At 37.4% G+C, this 17,262-nt stretch overlaps 1 protein-coding gene across 2 annotated transcripts in view; it reads right to left on the bottom strand.

Moving 5' to 3' along the window:
* RORA (RAR related orphan receptor A) overlaps positions 1–17,262 on the bottom strand; it is a 406,228-nt gene that overhangs the window by 369,016 nt on the left and 19,950 nt on the right. Inside the window, exon 4 of one of the 2 annotated variants that reach the window (XM_084532396.1) lies at positions 575–666. The exons of the other annotated variant lie outside the window; for it this stretch is intronic. The gene's annotated coding sequence lies outside the window, so the exon portion shown is untranslated. The remainder of the gene's footprint in view (positions 1–574; positions 667–17,262) is intronic. 2 annotated transcript variants of the gene reach the window in all.

Raw genomic sequence — 17,262 nt, 5'->3', positions numbered from 1 at the left:
CAACACCACTTCGCCTTACTGTTTGTGGTTCATTAACCTACAGGCACATTTTGAACTTGAGGTAGTCAATAATGGCCTAATTATGTCATTAATACAGCTGTGAAAATGCCTTACTTGAAAAAGAATGCCAAAGTACATTCCAAACCCAGGAAGTCCATAGTAGCCTCTATTCCCTACTGTGGAACTGGACTACAGTGACCCCTGGCCACAACATGTCAAAGGGGATTGCTAAACCTTCCTAGGAAGCTTTATCAGCTCCAATTAAGCAGTTGTGGAGAGCATATTGATGCAGAGCTGAATAAACACAAGGGCAACATCTGGGTAATGCCACACAAAAAGAAATAGCAAAGTATTTTGGTGTATTTTCTGTCTTAGGTGTTCCCTTGTGACATTCCCCACCAAATCCTTCCAGTTGCAGCTCCTCCTAGGCAACAAGCTGCCAAGGCAAAGGCACATTTGCTTTCACCAAACACATTCCTATCTGTGGCTTTGATGGCTTTGCAGGAAAAGAAAAAAGCGCAAAAGGTCGGAAGAAAGAGTGGCATACGTTCTGAAGGGCAAATGTCAGACTCACCAAGTAGCAGGACATCTACTGGGTCTCGAGTGGAGTCCTCTCATCTGGGGCCACCCAGTACAATTCAGATGCATTCATCTTTATCGAAAAATCTTGAAAAAAGAATTTAGATCATAAATATCTATTCTTTGTAACCATATTCTGTGGCACATCTAGTAGGGATTCATGGAACTTTGGTTAATTGAATACTACAGCAGGACAAGGAACGGCTTCCACTTGAAACACACACAGCCTGTGATACATTAAAGCAACTTTTGGAAATTATGCACCCCGTTAAGCTTAAGCAAAAAAAAAAAAAGCAGACTAGCAGACTACACATATATAACCTGAACTAATCACTGAAGCTGAGTATTTGGCAGTAATTAAATACTACTTAAACAGAGTTCTGTCCTATTCTAGATGTAAACAAAATAGGAAATAATAAGAGATAAGACAACTGCTGGAGGCACTGTGACTGTATGAGTACTGGATGCAGGTTTCACTGGACCTTTTCCCACAGTCTCTCGCTAAGCAAAGTAGAAACATCCAACAGTTCATCTGGAACTTCCACTCACACATAATTGTTTAAAGATTAAGGAGCATTTTGTTTTAGCTAGCACAGCACAGTTTCAGTGCAATCTTCTTCCTGTCGCAAACTCATCTAAACTATGAGCTGCTTATCATTGTTTCTGTGTCTCTGTTCTCACTTTCTTCCTCTGCCATTTGGATTCATTCCTTACTAGATGTTCCTTTCTGAAAAACTGAACTGGAGAAGCATGCAACACATGAAGTAATTAAGCCTTTGCACTTATCTGTACAGCAGTATGTCCACAATCACCATGCCCTAAGTGTAAAGAGTGAACAGCAATAGCACAAGCCAGTTCTTAAGAATTCAATACTTTGTGAATGAATGAAGGCAAAAGGCCAAGAGATATCTGTCTTTCTCAGTATGCTGTCTTTGCTGTTCTCCTGAAGTTGGTTAAAAAAATTACAGGCTATTTTTCTTTAGCAAGATGAGCACCGTTCTCACATTGCATACACTTGCAGACAACCTCTTCCTCCCACAAAGGTAATCTAATTGAATTAGAGGAGCAATCCAGCCAACCCATATTCTCTCGAGGCTTGAATGAAAACCTGGAAGACCAAAATCAGATCCAAATATTCATTTTTCATCTCAAGAAAATGGAAGATCAGTACATTAAATGCTTTCTGAAGTCTTGGGTCATTCCTTGTCCGAAACAGGGGGGTGTATTTCTTGTTTGTTTTTTAAAACTCTTGCTTCAGTACCTTGTTTTTAACTGTGTTTTTATTGAACAGCTGTTCCCTCAAATGCAATGTTTACTGCTACTCTGATGTAAAGGATGAATTACATAACTCATACTTTTTATGCAAGAAGTGTGCTTCCCTAAAAACAATAGTAGGTTACCAACAGATTAAAGCAAAGAGTAACAACAGCTTCTCATGTAGAAAAAAATGTTACTATTATCTAAATATTCATTGTTCATATTCCTTCATGCGTCTGTCATCCTCCCAGCAGATCCTGTCACTGGCCTCTTTCAGAACACCTTACTGGAAAGAACCATTCTGAGATAACTGTCTCGCTGGCAGCATCTCAAAATATTTGATATTTCATGTCTATTTGGAAAGCTCACTTTCACTTGAAATCATTAAGGAAATTTGCACTGGCCAAGCAAAGCATATTGAACTAGGAATTAATAGGTCCAAATCATTCTGGATAGGAAAGCTACAAGTTATCTTGTATCTAGGGCCACATTAACACGCCAGTAATAAGATACTTTCTAGAAACTAATGCATGCACAGAGTTTAAGCCAAAACACACCTGCATTTTTTGCAATCCAAAACATGGCCAAATAATATGCTTTGTGATTTACTTCTAACTATTTGGAAAGAAAGACGGCACAGATACCTGCGTATGAGGTATGTGAAGAACATACTCTCCGATACACAGCCACAGCGAAGCGTTCATACAAACCTACTACACCACTGGCACGCTTCCCTTTTAACGTCACAATGCTGAATAGTCACGTATTTCACTTCATCACTAACTCACAATGACTTCCACCCCACTATCTCCAGAAAAAATGGGGTAATTATGATAGTAAATACCTGATTTTTCCCACTATTTCACAATCCAGCCATCAAGGAAAGTGGTCTGGACAGCAGGTGGGAAGCTTTCTCAGGTACCCTATCGCACTGGGGAGGAGCCGTGCCTGTATACCTTCTGATTTCCTTCCTTCTTCCCCAGGTCACAGAACTGTATCTTCTGGCTAGCTTAGACATATAAGAATTTCCTTCACTGAACATGTACCAAAAAATTACGCTAACCATCAGTTTATTCAAGCGGCCCAAATACACTGCAGAGACATTAAGGCTTAGATGAGCACTAACTGAATTATGCCAGAAAGGCAGAAGTGAAAGCCACAATTTAATTTAAAATAATTATTCAGCTTTTACATTATTTGAAGCATCATTTGATTTAAACACTGTATCTAGTAAAATATTTTTATTTGAGAGAAAAATGGAAAGCTATCTACTGTGTGCAAAGGTCAACTAGCATGCCCAGCATTACTGAAAACATTCTCCCTGTTTTAACTCTTCAAGAATGTGACACTCCACAATCTAATACTACTCCTAGCACAAAAGCATAAAGATTGCAAAATATTAACTCTTTCATTTGCCTTGGAGACAAACATTTGTTTTTAATAATACGATGCCAAAGTGATGCAAATTGGCTTCATTATTGGAGTGATTATTGGATTACTTTTGCACCACTTTCCCACAGAACTGATGCTACCTAGCATACAGTAAAATTACAAAAATTGCACTTAAACACTGAGAGATAGAAACAGATCTGAATAGAAAATTCTTCACATACTAAGAGTCAAAAAAATTTACTGACAGTCCAGGATAAAATAACTCGAGTTTCATTTAGGTCTTTTTTTTTTTTTTTTTAATATATATATACACATGTGTATAAAGCCTGTCTTTAACAATTATAACGCAGAAAAGTTATATATAGAAGAGTGAATATGGAGCTTCAAGTATTAAGCTGAAAAAATCCTTGAAAGAGGAATTTCAGAGTGAATATATTCCAGTGTATTAAAGGAACAAAGGAACAGTGAGAAGGAAAAGATCTGTTTTTCCCCTGGGTCTAGAGATGAGTGAAGGAAGGGAACAGAACTACTACAACTTACAGTTTAAATAGTGTAAAAAAGTTTTTAAAAGTTACTGTAAGATTTGTCTTCATGTTCTATAGAGCACAAAAACACAAGCTAGGAGTTCTGCTGTTTGTTGTGTTGTTGTTTTTTTTTCCATTTCTTTTTTTCTGTGCCAAAAAATACAATGTGAACATGTTTGGTTTTTGTTTGTTTTTGTTTTGTTTGGTAAATCAAGCAATATTTAACATGAAATTAAAAGAGGGTTTTTGCACATTGCTATTTTTACTTAATATAAATTTAAATACACTTCAAAGAAAAATGCTGAAAGAGGCACATTTTTATTTTTAACGTTTAAAAACTCTTTTAAACATGCTTTAAAAGATGTATTATAAAAAGCCCATTTTCCATTTCCTCAGTTGAATAAATAGATCAAAAATTATAGCTATTTCAATTGACCCAAGTATGGATTTCTCCAGCTAAAAAAAGTCAGTCTCTCTCCACTTAGAATATGGAGAGCTCTTTGGTAGCCTTTGTACAATCAATATGGTGATTCTTACAGCACTTCAACTCCAGAAGTATACCTATAATGTTAAGTAGGCTACTCAGCAGCAGTAGTAGCATCAACAGAGGCTCTCAGTGTCTTCAACTGGGACTCAACTATCCTCAATATCAATTGCAGATCAACATGAAGAAGTTCGGTCCTACTATGACATTAAAAAAAGGCCTTCAGAGTAAGGTTTCCGAGTCTAGGACAAGTGTCCTGAGACCTGTGTCTGTGTACAGCTGTAAGATGCTCTCCCAAAATAAGGACTTAAACAACAGGCAAGCTGTTTCCACGTCATTTTGACTCAATGAGCTTCTTGCTCCCTGGCTGCCTAAGCACCCCACTATTAGGATGAATCACAAGGAGTACCACAGTGAGTATCAGGCAGTTATGGCAATGCACAGCCATATCACTGAATAAACCTGCAACTTCTCTCAAACCAGGACAGTCTAACAAGTCTAAAACAACAAAACAAAGAGCCTACCACAGAACAGCTTTCAAAACCTTTATCACTTTTAATTGAATGCCAAAGGGAAGAAGCACATTGACACACTCAGTACCTCTACAAAGAGAAGGGAGAAAACTCAGAAAATTATTCAGTCTAATTAAAATGATTGCAAGGGTGGATTTTCTGGTATTTTATTTGCAACAATCTGTAATTTTAAATAAACTGGACAAGGTTGTTAACCAAATAGCTAGCTTTAACTCATTTGCCACAGGACTCTAGGTACATGTGAATTATGCAAATTAAATATCAGATCATTTCCTTCTGATTCAAAGAACAAAATTAGCGAATTTCAGCTTAGGTAAACCTGGCAACAGAAGATCACCACTCCCTGTTTGAGTCTTTCCAAGCCGATGCATGCAGTATCAATAGACACAGGCAGGACATTTCTCCTCTGTCTTCGCAGAAGTCTTACCTTTTATTTAAAGTAAAGCTGTTATTTACAAACAAAAACAAGCTACGTAAAACATCCTCACAAATGTATTTAGACATACTTTATTCTGTTAATTAGAAAAATAACTGCCTTACAGGTTTCAGTCAAAATAGGAAGTTCTTTGCTGTACAAACTTGGTCTGTGTTCATGTTTAAATTTTGTGACTGGGAGACTTCATGATACCCCAAAACAGTAATTTTGAAGTTTAAAGCAAAAAAAACTGCTATACTTTGATTCTTACAGTACTCTTCCATTTGAGCTTGCCACTTAAAGCAAGTTTTATGCTATTCTTTTTTTAATCTTCACTATCTTCCATAACGCATTGGATTCTTTTGTAGATCACCTCTGCAATTCTCGGTGCTACTACAGAGAATTAACTACCATTTGAAAATAATATACATCATCAACTCAAGCAAAAGAGAATTAAAAAATACAAAAATATACAGAAATAAAATCTCTAGTGGTGAATAACATGAAAATTGATTGACTTAGATAAAATTGAATATATTTTGTCCACATCCAGCATGAATGTTATCCTACAGGTACATTAATGAAGTGTCAACAGATCTTCTCCCATTTTTTTGCAGCTACCACTATGTTTCATCTCTGTAGTCCTGCCATTAGTCACCCAGAGTAATCAACGCAAACTTTCACTGACAGCATCATGCTTTCTCACCTTATCATGACAGCAAACACTTGCCTTGAATTCAAATAGCTTAAACCAATAATATTATATTTACAGCACTAACTTCACACTAATTTAACTTGTCTTCAACTTATCCATGATCTTTATAATACACTGCTATTTTCCTGTTACACATACCAATAGAATTTATTGCCACTCCCCCTGTCCACTGAGACTTCATTTTATAACATAGTTACAACAACATTAAATGGTTCTTGGGAACAACAAGATCAGTGAACAATTTTCAGAGGAACACAGAGTTGTTCACTTTAAAGTTCCTTACCAATGTTTGTGGCTTTTCATAAATCATCACAAACATGCAAAAACACAGTAGTTCTACTTAAGAATTTTTGATTGTCTGAATGTAGAGCTTAACACGTAGCACAAATACTAGCTTTCATTATGCTTATTCCCCCCCCACCCCCCAGTGTTGCAAAATTTGTCTGAGGTGAAAATATTTGAAATTGGTAAGTCTGGATTGTAAGAACCAAAAAAATCTTTATTTTTTATATTCACCATTCATGATTATATTCCACTGTGAAATTCAGTCTTCCCCACTTTTTTGCCCTACATTAAAAATTGTTTAAAAAAAATAAAATCTAACGAGACTAGAAGAAAGCTTTAAATAACCATTGTGACTTGTCCCACGTGCTACATACACGTCTGTTTCAAAGAGACAAGAAAGACCAAGAAGCCTACAATGATCTTCCAGACAGTGTACACTGTACCACTTCAGGCTCACAAACAAATCCAGGAGAACTATTTCGTACTTAGCATTAAAATGAACCCCAGAATCTTAAATTTTCTGTCAGGGATCTTGTGCTCTTTCATTTGGCATGATGGGCCTCCTGTCTGGTCAGCTCTGCACTTTGGATCCATAAGAAAGAAGTTGTAGGCATGCTCTTTGCATTCTGGGGCTCAAAGTACAACTTTCACAAAGCAGTTTACATCCCTTCTAAGTTGATCTCCTAACTATATTCCATCGTTATCAAGGACTCTTAACCCAGGATGCTAGAATTAAATTTTCTTACTTATGCTTAGCTAGCACAATGAAGTCTTTAAGTTCAGTAGGAACTCCAAGCCTATTCTTAAGTACTTATTAAAAATAAAGAGCTCAGCCCTATTTTTCTCCCAGATGGATGTGCTGATTACCACAGTAGTGTTTTTTTCTGCAGTACTCTTATTTTGTGGATGAAAGATTTTCATGAAGAGTCCAACTCCCCAAATGCTTGCCGCCAAGAAGAAAGGGACTGGGTGTCGAGAGGGGACAGAATAGACCCAAAACCACACAAAAAGTTTCCAAAACATTTTTTTTAAAACCACATTTTTAATAGTCAAGAATGGAATATGTAAACAACTGTTTGCTTATGCTCTTAAAATCCTTTTATAAGCAAAGTTAAGTACCCATTGGACTGCATACACTGACATAGAACAGCCATGGACTTGCTCAATATTTCCTGTATCAGTCAGAACATCTGAGTGCCTCATTTAGCTATGAGCAATTAATAGAATGTATAGCTCAGACTTTAAGGGCATGCAAACCATCCAGAAAATAAAAAAGCTCAGTTTCAAGGGAGTTACATATATTTAGACTTTTTAAAGATCAAGCTTTTGGAGAAGTAAGATTTGGGAAAGCATACTGCTATCAAGGAATGAGGCTAGTCACAGGTTTTACGTGACACATGCTTAAATGCCTTGCTGAACACCAGGACCTCGTAAATGTCAGCAACATGACCCTCTTTGTTCCTATGATTTTAGATACAAAAAGGTATTTAAAATGTTTTTAAATTACTGAAGCTTCCTTCTGAAAAGAAGGAAAGCTTGAGTTAAGATGTTTGATTGGTATTTTTATATACGCCCTCCATTTTTTCATTTTTGATTCAAACTCAAAAAAATCAAAGTGGTACCAAGACAACTGTACTTTATTTCACCTTGCTCTTTTTTCATGCCCAAATATTATTTTGTAATACAAGGAAATAAAGAAATAAAGCTACTCCAGTGTCGGAAAACTGAGCTGCCTTGATTTTTTTGATAGGTCACATGATACCACTTCTGTTCCCCTGACAGCATCTATGGAATTATCAAGATTTAGAAGAGGCAATGACAAAAACAACCCTCCATACACTCCTCTTGTTGATCCTAGAATATAGTTTGTATCTGTGTGTGTATATGTATATACATACAGACACACACACACTCTGTAAGCTGAATGCTCACTGCGTATTTTTGTTGGTTTAGTTTCTAGGCCATCAGGAACAGCACAGACATTCAAAACAAGCACCTTGCTGGAAACATATGTGGAATCATTTACTGCTTTCAGTATTATCTGTGAGGAACCTTAAGCTAAGTTACAGTACTTGTTTTGCTAGTGCAGGGAAGCAAGAGATCAAAAGGACCACAAATAGTTAAATAACATCACTGTTCTTGTCAGACAGACTGGCTGCTCCTACTCAGAGGAGTTAGCCATACCAGGAACCATTATATTATTCTTAACCATTTAACCATCATACCAGCCAGCTTTTTAAGAGTTCTGGTTCTTTCCCAAATCTGTTAAGGTGAAACGCAATACTACAAATACAATATGTAAGCTTCTATACAGATGCTCCTTGATTTGACTGACTTGAACTCACATTATGCCCACCTTCAGAAGTGCTTAAATGGTGACAAAAAGTCATTAAAGACAAATAAATAAGGACATGCATAGTTCAAGTACATTTATTTTTAAATCTAAGTGAATATTCAGAAGTTTGTCTGTGGTATTCAGTGTATTCATTTTGCACTTTCTGAAGTGCTATTCTTCACAAATACAGAAATTCAATAATTAGCTTTCCAGCTGTTCATTAAGCTTCTGGAATAGATAAATAATGAATAACAGCTAGCTATTCATCAGAATGCAATACCTGAAAACTTTTATCCCCTTATCTGACCCAAGGTTTCGCTGCTGTAGAATAGAAATAAAATTCTAGCTGAGAGCACAGTGTGTTTTACCTGTAAGGAAGCATACCCAACTAAATCACTTGGTTATTGAAACAGAATGTGGCTCGCCTCAAATTTGTAAAATGACGTTTAGGAAAATAACTTTGAAGCATACCTCTGTTGGTGTCTAGCACATCCATACAGCCTGAAAGCCTTTCAGAATGCCAAGTAGGTGTCATCTGTTCGTGACACTCAAGAACAAGTTGTCTACTTAACCTAATAAGTCTGTTGCCTGTGAATCCTCCTTGGTTAACATAGAAGAGAAGGCTCCTACATGCACCATCTCCAGTTCACAACTTCAGTCCTGACTTAACCCTATTACACACTTGCTTTTTGTTACAGGTAAATTTTGTTTTAATTTTATTCTGACCTGGGATAGTACTATCTTTACTCCCATGAAATAGAACGGGTTATTCTACTGTGCATGTTGTATATCGTGCAGCTGTTTCTACATTTAAGCAAGGCTGTGCTTAATCATCTTAGTGCCTCTGCCTTTGAACAATCCGTTATATTTCATTGTTTGGCCATTACTACTTCCCTTATCTAGCAGGTTCCTAATGCAAGCAGTTCATAAACTGCTATGCCAGATTGGCAAAGCAAGCCAGGGAGTTTTCTGTTCTAGATGCTTGTGTCTAACTAGAGTAACAGGTATTGATGAGCATTCTCAGGGGGGAACCTTCTAATCACTGGAGAAAATCGTTAAAGAAAAGAAAATCGTTCTCTTCCAAGGAGAAGAAAAATCATATTCAGTGCAGTTCAGAAAGTGATATGAAACCTATTAGTAGTAGTATTTTTCACAGACTGCAAAAATAAAGCTAACTAGTAAATTTTTTGCTGTTCCCCCAACAGGCGTTGTAGATTACTAAATGGGTCCGTCATACTATAAGCACAGTAGTGCATTTGCATTTGATCACTTACCAGAGTGCTTGATAATTCTAATCATGAACTAAGCACCACACTTCTAGACTTCTAGAAGAGAGAAAAATGGAGTCTGCAAAATCTGCATTATCTCCCTTAATGTTTCAACTTCAGAAGGAGCAATTTTTGAATGGACTAATTTGTGCACACCTCTGTAGCTTCATTAGGAAGTATAGGATTACTGCTCCCCTATCACCTCAGGCTTGCTCCTGGGAGAGGGAATTCCACAATCTTGTACTGCAGGCAGAACTCTACTGCTTTTTAACTCAGAATGCACATTCACAAGAAGCTAGGAATCACACAGTGCTCTGAAACCCTACATCACATTCCCCCCACATCCCTTTACAAGTAAACAGTTACCACATTCCCAGCACCAGCATACTCTTCTGGAGTCAGGAGCAGAGTCTTCAACCTGCAGACTCTAAGCAACCAACAGCTCCAGTGCCTGGACCACATGTCCTCACACAAGTTCCAGGAGAACCAGGAGACAGCTTCTAACTCCTACAGCTTTGGTGATCAGGCAATCCACTGACTGCAACCAAAATTAATTTGGCCACTGCAATTCATCTGGCCACTTGCAAATATTCCATTATCACGCTATGCAGATTGTACTGTAAATGGCTCAGCTTGGTCAGTCAAAATGCTCAGGAGTATCCATGAAGTATGAATATCCTGACCCTCAGTAACAAACAGTAAAATCTATACCCAGAAAATACAGTAGTCGGACGAAACATCATGCAAACCCAGCAGTGAGCACATTAGTATGGCCAAGGTTTTTTTCCACCCACTGCAATTTTGGAGTTCTCAAACACAGGAATCAAAGAATCAATAGGGATTTGCATTATGTCCTCAGTGTTCCCCAGACTGGGTATACTCGAGCTCATGTGAAACTGGAGAAAAGGTGCAAAAAAAAAATAAAGCTGGGTTCCTCTTAGAGAGAGGAAGTCTTAAAGGGACTTCTCAGTGTGCATTTCACACATGCAAGCAGTTTAAATCCAGCTATCTGCACTTCTGAACTAGTCAGAGGCAAGTGTAGGCTGACTAGCATGTAGCTAACAGGAGGACCTTATTGGAGGCTAGCTGTTGTCAGACCCACCGACTGGTGACTTAGGCATTAAGCTAACGAGGTACAATCAGTTCGTAAGTACTGCCCAGCCAGAGTTACTTCCATACTGTGTATTGATTTATCAAGCTGAAGATGTCAAGGAGCTGTAACTGGTAAATTTACAGCTTGCCCAGATGAAGTTGCATTGGGGACTTGTTCTGAGCGGCTGCATTGTGTCCGAGTTGCTATTCGTCAAGTTTACTGCATCCCAAGTGCTCAGAAGGATGAAATGCAATTGCTGACTTGGGACGTTAACCCGCCAGTGTGCTGCAACCATTTCTTATACATTCAGGATGCTCCAGCTGCAGATTTTCACAGGTAATTTTGAATCACTCTGACTTAAACAGTTTCTAACAAACTGTAGTATTATAAGCCTATAGAATAATGGATGCTTCAATACTGAACGTAAAAGCCTTCCACATTATTTGATTCTGTATTTACGCTTTAACTCATTACTGGGTTTAATTACACCATATAAGCTCAAAGATCGTTTTCTAAAGTTATTTCTCCATATAAAGGGATCCAGTTGCTTCACCCCTCTCCTCTGCTGTGTATTCTTTTATATGATGTGCTAAAATAAATATAGGAGAGAGCAGTAGCCATATATTAATCTGCTGAACACTCCCAGGAAGGAAAAATTATCTCCTGTGTAAGATTGCTACGCACCATTAAAGAAGCCAGAAGAGGCAGATGGAACAACATTCTGTACTGGAACCTTAGGGAGATCTCCAAGGGTAAAAATAGTGGGGTTTAGTGTTCAGAAAGGGATTCAATGAAAATACAGATAAATAAAAATGCAACTTCCTTGCACTTGGTAATCACAATAAGCTACTCATTCTGCCTTTTTTTTTTTTTCTACTTTTTACTTTTATTGCTTTTCAAAGATAAAAGTAACTGTAAACACATCATTTGCATCCATCTCACCTATAGTTCTCAGTTGTGCTAAGAAAATGGAGGAAAGCATACTCCAGTCAATGTACTCATATTAATTTATTATGGGCTATGTTACACATCTAAAAAGCGTATCCTAACAGCATTGTGAAATCTGGACAAAAATTGAGTGATCTTTGAAAATCTCAGTCCTTTTCAATCAAGAACTACTCATTTTCTTCAGTATCATTCAGGTTTATGCAAGTCTACAAAAAAAAAAAAAAAAGAAAAGGTGTCCTGAAACACATTTCTTTAGGAAACGCTCTTAGCATTTCATTTTCTGACAAATTCCAATTACATCTCATTCAGAGAAAAAGGTTTTCTACTGGTTTATCTGGATTTTTCTCAAAGGCATTGGTGCAGCATATGAAATGGGAAGATTAGGATCAAGACTGCTTACAGAGATCATTTCAAGGCAGAATATCACACACTGAGAACAACTACAATGGAGCAAAATCAGAATAATATTCCAGATATCGCTGACTGTAGATCATCAAATTCAAGACCACTTTCAGTAGAGGCTCCTTTACCAACTTTGAAAATTAAGCTTTAAGTATTTTCAAAAATGCTCAGGAGACTTTGAACAGAATGCACATAAAACCTTCAGCACCGTGACACAATGCTTAACTCACAAATTACTCTTAAACAAACTCCAGTGTCCGGGGTTGCTGCACAGTGCAGGAGGATGAGGCAGGGATGAGACCCACAGAGTAATAGAGCTGTCACAGGGCTCCAGACACCAGGCGAACCATTCTCTCTGCAGGGAAGCAGCTGCCTCCACTCTCTCAGCTTCCACTACTGAGTCTTTTCCATCGTAAACCACAGAAGGTACAGAGAAGCTGTCTTTTATAAACAGTTACATAAAACTCTACTAACTCAGCTGTTAGAGTGCACACAAAAGTTCCAGGACATTTCTATTCCCTCCTCCACCTGAGGTCTGCATCTCCTACATGGAGGAACGTAAAGTAGATATGCTTAACTCTTTGAGGCTTTCCCTACTGCCCAGAGGACAGGAAAGAAAGAGAATGGTATGAATCCATAACCTAGGAGTTAAATACTGGTCCGTAGGATCAATACATATGAGCTATTTCCCATTACAGAGGCAGTGAACAAATGACTATCAGATAGTGAACTTGCTTAAAAGTGGCATGAATTAGTGACGTAACACGAGTTGCTACCTGCTGAAATACGTATCTGCACACCTGATCCACCAGAACATCCTGCAGCTTTTCAGCAGTGATTGCCCTAATGATCATGTACCACAAAGTTCAGACAGAACTTACAGATTAACATCTTAAGTGCCTCCCCCCCCCCCTTTTTCCTCTTGTTTTGTATTGTATCTTAGTCTTACACAGCTGTGTTGGAAAACACTCCCTACAAAATTTCCTTTGAGAAAGAGCAAAAAGTGCTACATGATTCATCAAAAAATTCAAATATTTACCATTGACAATGCAAACCATCGAGCTGAAATGTGTAAAATGTAGCATTCATCTGACTCAAAAGACATCAATACTACTTTGTCACAAACAAAAGAGGTTTTCAAAAGGTACATTTGGGAGAACTTTACACCAAAGTTTATACTGTAAGACAAGATTAAATTTACGATCTATGCTACTTGAAACCACTTCCAGTTGAGGAAATTACAATGAAAGAAGTATTTGAAATGCCAGAGAAAATATTATTATCATAGACACTAAAAATATCAAATGGTCTTTTAATAAAAACTTTTAAGTTTCACATCAAAATAAGGTGGGCTGTGTTATGACTGTATTTAGGAAAACAAACACCAATTTTACATCAAGGCCTGGAGGAAGAGAAGTTAAACAGGAGTTCAGTGCACCTGTTTTGGCCATTGATGTTCCTCATCTTGTGAGTTCTGGCACAAACAGATGCTTGGTGAGAAGAGCTCAGCTGCTTCACCTTAGACAGAGTAAGTCCTGGAAGAACTTAAAATCAAAATTGGACAAAAAGTAGGAGATAAAGAGACCTTTTCCTCCCTTTGAACTGATACAAAATTAAAAGGCTCCTTAGAAATTACGCACATCAATGCACGAAAGTCAAGCACAAAAGTGCATTTTACTATGAATAAAAACAGCTACCTATTCAAAGCTCAAGTTTTGAAAAGTGCCACTGATGGAGATATTTCTGTCAGTGAGGAGAGACAACTGACGCTTGTTACCCAGACTCATATAAAATACACTGGCCTCGGAAGCACCTAAGAATTGTTTCAACAAAGCTTTATGTGGAAGAACTCAGACTATAATTGTCTTGCTCCAGCTCCCATCTTATTACCTTAAAACTTCTGCTGACTTTTAATAATTATGAAAAAGGTTCAGTCTGGTTCTGTGAGCTAGGCAACTGAACGTGGATCCTCTTCACATACAAACAGGAGGAATTAAAGCTGTCAGTCGTGACATGGCTGCAATGTATTGTTTTGCTGCAACATACACACACATCAGACTTTAATCCCCTCCCCTTCATTCATACTCAGTTTTTCCTGTTTTATTCTGTACTGGAGTTCTGCTCCATACCTAGATTCTTTCACCAAGGACTCAGCTTTACTTCTTAAGCTTCACCAAAGAAGTTTTCCCTTTAGTTATGGCCCTATTTGCATTATTGCATCATGTTATTCCTCCAAGAACAGCTGTTACCAAAGTACAGGACTTTGAATGCAGTACCACCAGATGGTAAAAATAGAACTGACCAAAGCTAAAATGCAACTTGGTCTGTAGTTGCTGTTAAAGACTTGTATAGGCTTGTTTAGCTCACAAGATCATCACTATCATCTATTCAATGGTAACCCTACAAATACTACTGAACAATTAGCTCCTGTCTCTACAAAATATTCATTCAAGCAGAGTTCACAGGAAAAATCTCACTTGAAAACATGGCACTTACTTTAGTCCAGTGTGCCATAAAACTTATATACTCTCCCTGCTTTTGTTCCTGTTAATTCTACACAAAGACTAACGTTATGGCAAGTCACTTGCACTGAGGAGCTGATCATTTTACATGCATCGTTCTGGTGGCTTTTTGATATTAAGCACAGCAACATTTCATCTGAGCTTGTATCCCACAACTGGGGTAAGCAGATTGACTAGAACAGATAGATGGTTTGCCAATAACATGCAGGACATACTGAAAGTTTCCCAGTACTTGAGTCCAAAAATGCCTGATTTTTGTAGCAGTGGGGAGTGAAAAAAAACAGAAGATGAAAGGCAGCATGCAGTCACTATGCAAAATGTGTCCTACTGCACTGCTGCAAATATACCTATGCTCCTCAGCACATTTAGATATTGAAGCAAGGGTAGGGGAGCTCAGCCATCATATCTGTACATTTGTTCATGGGCTCCCAGGTACTCATACAACTTTCAAGTTTGAAACCTCTACCTGTTACCAGAATTGTTAGTATGATTTTCATCAGCATTGCTACACAACATGATTTCTTCCACTAAAGGAAGATTTGGAAATCAAAACTACTAGAAGATTTGCAAATTAACACTAATTCATGTACAGCCAAAACCAAACGCTACTAATTTCACCAAAAAACATCCTTCAAGTTGTGAGCTCTTAACTCATGGTCTACCACCAATACGTTCCCAATTTAAAAGACTTAGTTCATACGCTGAAAAAACAAACAAACAAACAAACAAAACAAAACAAAACAAACAAAAAAACCACAACCCTCACTAAGTATTTAGGAAAAGACGTCTTCAAACAATCTCTCACCTTTCATCTTCTGCACTTGGTCTAGACTTTACATCATCCTGTCTTTTTGGCTGAATCCTGCCTAAATGCAGAACTACTACTTCTAGACTTACTACATCCGTGCACAATGCACCTCCTACAACTACAGCGTAAAAAAAAAAACAATTGTACAGGAACTATCCTCAACTGTACATTACAAGCAGTCAGCAGACTATATAGAGGAAGGGACCAGGACTAAGCCTTCAGGGAAGAAAGCACTCTCGGCTACTGTAAATTACGGACACAGAGGCATTGTGTACTTACAGAACTGAGAAACTCTTTAAAGACCAGAAGAAAAAAAAAAAAAAAACACCAACATTTTCCTGCTCAATATGCAAACTTCAGGAATGCTTTTAACAAAAGACAGTACACAGTAACAGAGGTCATGAAAGTACTCCTCTAATTTAGTCATAACTGCAAGATAAATCCTTTTTTCCCTCAGAAAGGAAGGCAAATGGGACAAACATTTGTTCATTGCATAAATTAGATCCTTCATCCTATACTTTAGCAGGAAAACTTGGACAAAGATGCTCACTTGAAAAGGTAAAACTCAGATCTCACACTCAATTGAGTGCTTCTAGTTATAACATACTTAGTAAAAACTAAGGTTTTGCAGGCTTTCCAAAGCTTGAGCACAAACATCACAATGCCTTGCCTAAGAAATTCTTCAAAGAGCTTTAGAAAAAGACAAGGCTTTAAATTCTCACCCCAAGGCACTAGGGTTTTGTTTTTCTCCTTGTGCGAAAACATTTCCAAATCATTATTTTCACAGATTCTAAAGTTTACCAGTTCCTTCACATAAGGGTCAGCTGTAGATAAAGTCCTCATATAGTTCTGGTTCTTAAATAGTACCAATAGCAAGGACTTATTTTGTCCCGCACTCTGTGCTTTTGTGGTCTCATCTCCTATTCCCCGTTGCAAAATGAAATTTTGCAATTTTCATACATCAACAAAAACAAATCCCTAGAGGAACTTTTTACAGATTAGACATCTAAGAAATTCTTCTCTTAATCTTCACACCAATGTATAAAGACTTCCAAATTCAGGCCTACAGAAGGCAGTGGCTGAAAATCTCCAACATCTTATTCTTCATCATACTGTTTTAAAATTTCCTTCCAATTTTGCTACACATTTAACTTCCTAAATATATCTTAAGTATTCAGAAGTGATCTTATATTTTATATCAATATAAACTAAGCTTTTTTTTTTAAATACTTGCTTATGCCATAATGATATGATCGTGCATGTGTACATGTATTTAATTCATACTATTTGTTGTTACTTCATCTACTCTGAGCAAACTGAGGCAGATGAACTAGTTTTCAGAAAAGCAATAAATTTTAGTGACAAATTGTTGTCGTGTTCTTTTCAGAGTCTTTAGTAGCTTGGTATTTGGTTTGCTAATACCATAGAGAAACACTTATACACAGCAGCTTTTCCAGTATGAGTTCCAAAAGGACTCTGCAAATGACATTCTACCAAATGAAAATGAAATGAAATTTACCAAATGCAGCTTTAGCAAATTCTTATCTTTAGGTCAGATGTGAATGTTAAATTGTACTGAAATGCCTTACTAAATGTTCATGTAGAAGTTAGGGTGGTTAACTCCATTAAAACCTCAAATTGAACAACAACAACAACAAAAAAAGCCAAACTATCATAGGAACAGTTTACAAAATTGAAGAAT

The sequence above is a fragment of the Aythya ferina genome, assembly GCF_964211825.1.
Source record: "Aythya ferina genome assembly, chromosome: 11".
Lineage (NCBI taxonomy): Eukaryota > Metazoa > Chordata > Aves > Anseriformes > Anatidae > Aythya > Aythya ferina.
This window is presented reverse-complemented; position numbering and strand designations above follow the sequence as displayed.